The sequence below is a fragment of the Podarcis liolepis genome (genome assembly GCF_965112155.1).
Source record: "Podarcis liolepis genome assembly, chromosome: 8".
Classification (NCBI taxonomy): domain Eukaryota; kingdom Metazoa; phylum Chordata; class Lepidosauria; order Squamata; family Lacertidae; genus Podarcis; species Podarcis liolepis.
The window spans coordinates 34,265,461-34,273,036 of record NC_139560.1 but is presented as its reverse complement, the minus strand read 5'-3'; positions in this window follow the sequence as shown (position 1 = coordinate 34,273,036).

The window sequence follows — 7,576 nt, the reverse complement described above, 5'->3', positions numbered from 1 at the left end:
CATCTAATCTCTTTGCAAACAAATCAGGATGAATACTTAATAAACAGGTTGTCTAAAAGCAATCTAAGTTAAACATATAAACCTATTTCCTTCCTCTCATTGGAGGGAGTTGATGTTTATCTCAACTGCAGTTTGTCATACACTAAATATGCTACTGTATTACCTTCCACAACAGAAGGGTGCTGGAATTATGTGGTCCCTAATACTGTAAACACAAGGAGGCAATTGAGAAATATCTGGAATTTTCTTTAGAAGCTCAGCTCAGCTCAGCTGAAACATTTCACAACAGACATACCTTTTTTGGAGGGTGTTACCATATTTAGTTTCTGTGTTGCACTGCTGTGTGGGTAGTTATTCTAATATTCTTATTATAACACTACATTTCCCCTTTCAAAATCTGCACTGTAATCCTAAATGTTAAGATAATCAATTTGTTGCGGACTGAAATGTCCATGAGCGGGCATATGAGAGAAATTCACACTAAATGCTGATGAATTTCCAGGTGAATTTCTTTTTAAAAAATGCAAACAGATGTGGAAATGTGAAGAATTGAACTTAACATTGGAAAAAATGAAAAACGGGGAGAACCTGAAATTGACAGATTTGCCTGTTCCTACCTGTGTCCTTGGAAGACTTATCTGTCCAATGTTTTGGCCAAGTGTGTGAACATAGCTACTGTGAATAGCCTGCTGAATCAGACTAAAGGTCTGTCCTCGCCATCCTGTTTCCCATTGTGGCCAGCCAGAAGCCTAAAAAGAGTACTACAAGAAAGAAGATTCCACCTAAACATTAGGAAGAACTTCCTGACAGTAAGAGCTGTTCGACAGTGGAATTTGCTGCCAAGGAGTGTGGTGGAGTCTCCTTCTTTGGAGGTCTTTAAGCAGAGGCTTGACAACCATATGTCAGGAGTGCTCTGATGGTGTTTCCTGCTTGGCAGGGGGTTGGACTCGATGGCCCTTGTGGTCTCTTCCAACTCTATGATTCTATGATTCTAAGAGGACATTGAGGCACCGTTGCTCCACAGTAACTAGAACTGGTTCTGCCCTTCTATTTGGTTTAGAAGAATAGCGCATAGTGAGCTGTCTTAGCACTTAGATCAGAAAGCAAACTTAGGAACCAAAGAGGTAAAAGTCCTGTATCCAAGTAATTTAATCAGAATGCTCATTGTTCCATTTATTACTTTTACAACAATTTAAACACTTACAAAAAAACAAAGAAAAAACAGTACATTACAATACAAAAACAATTTAAAAACACATCCCCCCCAAAAAATCTTATCTTTCAATATCTTATCTTTCTTTCACATATTTCCACGGCCTCCTCACACCTCCCTTTTTGTATTCCACTTCTATTAATTATTTCAGCAATTCCTTTCCATCTTCCCCTGTTTTCTATCCTATAATTATCTTAACACATTTTAACCTTATTTTTCCTTCAATACTCTATTAATCTAATTATACTTAATTCTTTATAACATTTCTACTAAAGCCATATAACTTCATTCCAACATTCTTCTAACATTCATTAATTTTACAATATTTCTATAAATAGTCTTTAAACTTTTCCCAGTCTTCTTCCACCGACTATTCTCCCTGGTCTCGGATCTTGCCAGTCTTTTCCGCCATTTCCATATAGTCCATCAACTTCATCTGCCATTATCCAATACTTCAGTGCTTTCAAGAAGCAGCCATTCTCTCAGCCAGCAAAAAGCGGATGATTCACAACGAAGTTTAGGGGTCTGGCAGGGCAGGTCCACCTCCTTCTTTGGCATCCGTCAATATCTTAATTTTTACTTGAGGCTTCCTGCCCTGCCAAACAAATCTAGAAACATCCCTCTGCCAGCTCCTGAAACAATCCATCCCATCCAAAACTTGCACTGTTTGAAACAAAAGCAACATCCCCGGCAACACAGCAACCCTCATCCCCACCACAGCAACTCGGCCCAACAATAACAACTTCAGATTTGCCCATATTTCCCAATCCCCCTTCTCTTCAATCCAACATCATTGTTCCATTTTAAACTACTGGCCACAAATCTTAGATTTTCCAAACTAGCCAAATTCTTATGAAGAACTGCAATGATGTGACAGGAATCATGGTCAAGTTTTATGACACTTCAGAATTGTTATTCTACACCCTCATTTTGATGTTCACAGGTTTCTTCCACCATCTCCTTCTACTTTATGGTCTTCAGCCTGCTGATGCAACAGGACATGTGCTGGTGCACAGTGATTGTGCTTAGGCTTAGATTTTATTGTGAAAATCAGGTTGTTACCGGTATGTCTCACAATGAAATAACCACAAACTACTTCACAATGTTGTTCTGAGCAGAAATGGTCGAAGGAATTTTTTGTTAACCCAAGCTAAGCCTTTTCATTAAGACAGACTATAAATCCAAATAAAAATGTCAACCAAAAGGAGAAATGTGACCGGGCTTCTAAACAAGTTGTGGTCTTCAGTGAAAAATACGTCAAAATGTTCTTCCTTCCACCTTCTTTTAAGTACACATTTTGTTCAGTTTACAGTCTGTCAGACAATGAGCATTTGGAAAAACCAAATTTAATCGTAAATCTCATTTTCCTGCAAAACAAAATGGAAAGTGTGGTCACTGGCAAGAATGGTTATAACCGGATACATTTGAAGGGTAAAAAAACCCACCCAACCACTGTCACTTCTGGGAAGACTTCATCAGCATTGAAAATAAAGTGACTAAAGAAAACCAGTGGAACGTCCGAAAGTAATGCAAACATGACTCTAAAAACATTGCACAACATTTTCCCGCAGTAGTCTGATCATATACCATGTCATATTTTTCCCAGCCCATCCTTGACCTTTGCTATTCTCCCTGCCTTTCTCTGAGAAAGACTGCAGTAATACTTGGGGATATTTTCTTTTTGTTCTATATCAAGTAGCCATGGAACTGTGAAAGGTGTACACATGTGCCACATATCACATTGTTCTTCCCTTTTTTCTTAAGAGGTCTTCCCCCAAATACCTGGTTGATCATTGAAGTGCTGAACTAAAATCTAGGATAAGATCTCATGCAGCTAGGTTCCAATCTATTCTATGATGTTGGTTGGCATCTAAAGCCCTCTTCAGTAATCTTACTGATGAATTATAGGAATTCCTGATGAATTATAGGGATGAATTATATAATGTCTAGCCCCCTTTCCAACATCACATGCTCTGGCTTGCCCCACCTCCAGCACTTGCATCTACTGTATAACTGTTGTGAACATTACATACACTCCAAGTGTCTCACTTTTCCAGGGACAGTCCCAAATTTACAAAAAGCCATCCCGGCTTCTGATTTGATCCCAGAATGTCCCTATTTCCCCTGCCAGTGCTGCCACCGCCAAGCTTAGGGAGGAGGATGAGCATGTGCCTGTCCCAAGCGACAGCGGGGGTGGTGAGGGAGCATCCTGTTGCATCTCCATGGCCGCTGCTTCTGGCCTCCTCCCTTGGGCGGCTTGTAGCAGCTGCTGAAGAGTAAGTGAGGAGGAGGAGATGCTGCCACCACTGTGACCCAGCCCTGCCAGTGTGGTGTAGTGGTTAAGAGTCTCGTAATCTGGTGAACCGGGTTCGCTTCCCCGCTCCTCCACATGCAGCTGCTGGGTAACCTTGGGCTAGTCACACTTCTCTGAAGTCTCTCAGCCCCACTCACCTCACAGAGTGCTTGTTGTGGGGGAGGAAGGGAAAGGAGAATGTTAGCCATTTTGAGACTCCTTAGGGTAGTGATAAAGAGGGATATCAAATCCAAACTCCTCCTCCTCCTCCTCCTCCTCCTCCTCCTCCTCTTCCTCCTCCTCCTCCTCTTCTTCTTCTTCATGACACACCAGCTTAAAGGGGTAGGCAGAGGGCAGAGCTGCTCTGGGCAGGAAGAAAGGGCTAGCAGAGGGCATCACAAGGAACTTCACTGTTTTTAATTAAAAAAAAATACTTTGCATCTCAACATCTACTCTTGCTCCTTTCTACTATTTATTTATTGGTGTGTGCTTTTCTTTTTGTAAATCTACCAAAGAATAGAATAAAATCAAATCAGGATTAAGGGTTTTTTCAGGATGGTGGATGAAGAGGGTGCGTGCTGTGTCCCATTGGTGAAGTGGTGGAGGAATTCACCCTCCTTCTGTTAGGAATTGCTGGGGGAGGGGAGGGGAATGGAGGTCAGAAAATGTCCCTATTTTCATCTGAGGAATGTTGAAGGGTATTACATTTTTGCCAGAGGCGGAGCAAGCCAGTTTGTGTGATGGCGGGGGTGGGGCTGGTTCACATGGTCCCTGCTCACACAACATGATGATTCAGCGATACCTCTGAAGGGGGCTAAAACATTGGTCATATGGCTAATTGCTATTAGTTGTTAATTAGCCTCTGCTTCTCACTCAGTAATGAGGCTATGTGTTTCACATTCACTTTTGCCTGCATTCTCCCCATTATTAAGGCTGAATCCTTTCCCTTTTATGTTTTCAGGATATTAAGCCATGAATTATCTATTCACTTTAAGACATCCCTTGCGATTTGTATAATAAATGCAATTAAGGAGTAGGATAAATAATCTTTTGCCTTTTGGTCTTTTAAAATCCACTAAAGAGAGAACACAGTGTGTGGGATTGGGAGGGAACCCTTCAGATTCTATTAACTCTAGAATGATCTATGGGCGGAAAGCGCCTGCCTGATAAATATCTGTGTTGTGCAGGAAACCCAAATCACAGATTCACACAGACCAGCCTCGTTGCTATGACTGTACACTGCCTTAAATAGATAGTTAATGCTTGATGAGATTCTGATGCTAATGAGATCCTGAAATTTCTAAACACTTCCTGTTCCAATGTGGATATGTCACTTATTCTTCAATTGCGCTTTCTTAGTCCAAGATTTCAAGTCTACCTCTCAATTAAAACACTGCAAAGACTAGAGCAGCAAGAGGTTGCTCCTGTATTGCAATAGGAAAGTTGAGATTTGATTCTATAAGGGTTACCGCAACAGTTCTGGAAGTGAAGAAACTTACAGGAGGCTCATATTTGTGTTTTAATTTGTTGGAGCCCACGATCACTTCTGCACCTGTCCCCTGTTTTACCAATGAGTAGATGGAGCTTAGCAGGGGATCTCTCACTGCATAAACAGAAGAAGCATTCCATGGCCCACCCACTGAATATTCTGACCCAGGGGACATGCTAGAAGACTAACAGGGGCAATTGGTTGACTGTTGAGTTCAGGCATAGGCAAACTCAGCCCTCCAGATGTTTTGGGACTACAACTCCCATCATCCCTAGCTAACAGGACCAGTGGTCAGGAATGATGGGAACTGTAGTCCTAAAACATCTGGAGGGCTGAGTTTGCCTATGCCTGGTTGAGTTGGATAATATAAGAGAGTCAGGTGCTGTGCTGCAACTAGCCCTTTGATGTACCGTAATCCACAAGGTTGGGAGCTGAGCCAGACGATACATGGATATCTGGTGGGGAGTCCTAGGTTCTAATTTCCCAACCTGCTCTAGGATTATATTTGTGATTCAGGCTACCACTGCATGTATCTGATGTAGTGGTCTATAGCTCACAGAAGCTTGTGCCGTAATACATTTGTTAATCTTCAAGGTGCCATAGGGCTCTTTGTTGGTTTAGATACAACAGACTGGCATGACCATCCCTCTGGAAAAAAGCTTAATCGTAGTCCCTTTCATAAATGTTGATACACATATATGGTTGTCATACATATACTCAGTAGACAAAACGAATGAATTACACACTTCACACGGTTCCTCTGTACTTTACAGATACCTTTAAATAATAACATATTATGAGAGTAGCCAGAGAATGCCAAGTTATATGCATTAGAAAAACCATCCTGCAACAATATGATGTTGCTACAGATACTGCATTTTTACAAAATGACATTTAGTATGAATGTGAAAGCCAGACACTGGATTTAGTGTTATCATCTACAAAAATATTATGGAGCAATTAGCAAAATGTTGGCCCTTTTAATGCTATTTCTTAGCCTGCTACAGCTGAAATACATTTCATGTCTATACATCTTAAATTCTGCCCTATTAATCACAAGATCATTACAGAACATTTTTTTGTGGTTATTATAAATTAAATATATGGCACTTCAGATAAAGGTTACTGGTCCATAAGCTACATGTGTAATTGGAAAACAGAAATAATGGGATATTAGCACATTAAGTGAAGAAAAAAGTTATGAGAAGCAGTAAGGATGACTTCATTGGCTGTTATAAATCTGACTCTGCAATGATGTAACTAAGCACCTTAACCTTAAAATACTAATAAATATTTCCAATCATCTAAAAGTGTGGGCTAAAGTGATTTAAAGTAGTAAGTAAATTAATATGGGTTCAGAAAAGTCTCAGATATATAGGAAAAACATTTTTAAAATCTTACAGGGAAACTCTGCCTAATATAAATTTTAGTTGGCAGTATATTTTAATAGCATTTTAATAGATGCAAAGAAAAGGCTTACTGGATATTTGGTTGGGGCTTGGTTTAAAATGATCAATTTATTGACTTTTGCAGCATAGTTTTAAATAAGACAGGGTTAATTTTAAACATTGAAGCATACTTGGAAACAGAACTTTGTGAAAGAATGAACCGACTTTGAAATATTTGCCTATCTATGACTGCTGCTGACAACCTACATTTAAAGCACATTTGCACGCTACCCAAAGAATTCGGGGAACTGTAGTTTACAGATCACAGAGCTAGAACATACAGAAGCCTTAATAAACTGCACATCTCAGGATTGTTGGGATATGTGTGTTTTACATGGTCTTGGCAGTGGAGATCTATCTATCTAGAGTATGTGTGGAGACAGAAGATGTAAGACGTGTAAGACGATGGGGGAAACCTGAAAACTAACCTGAAAAACTGCATGAGCATATTATCACAATATCATATGGAATGCACAATAGGGCAGGTTTTCATAACTTCAGACTCTGTAACTTGTAAGTAATTTATATTTGCATTTCCAAAGCACAATTCAGTAATACAGAGATAACCCAAAGGACAGAGTAAAAAAATGTATTTAATACCTGAGCAAACTGATAATTCAAATTGAATGTGTTGTTAATGCTATGAATGTTAACCATACACAATATATGCTGCTCTTCTGTGGCTAAGATACAGCTGGAATATACAATTTTTTTTTAAATGTTAGCAAGGTCTATTTCCACCCTATTATTCCATAAAGGTAAAAATAAAGGGACCCCTGACCATTAGGTCCAGTCGCGGACGACTCTGGGGTTGCGGCGCTCATCTCGCTTTACTGGCCAAGGGAGCCGACTTCGTCCGCAGACAGTTTTTCTGGGTCATGTGGCCAGCATGACTAAGTTGCTTCTGGCACAATGGAATACTGAAACCAGAGCAGCACACGGAAACGCCGTTTACCTTCCCACTGGAAGGTAAACTTGCACTTTGACGTGCATTCGAACTGCTAGGTTGGCAGGAGCTGGGATTGAACAACGGGAGCTCACCCCATCACGGGGATTTGAACCGCTGACCTTCTGATCGGCAAGCCCTAGGCTCTGTGGTTTAACTCACAGCGCCACCTGTGTCCCCTTAGTCT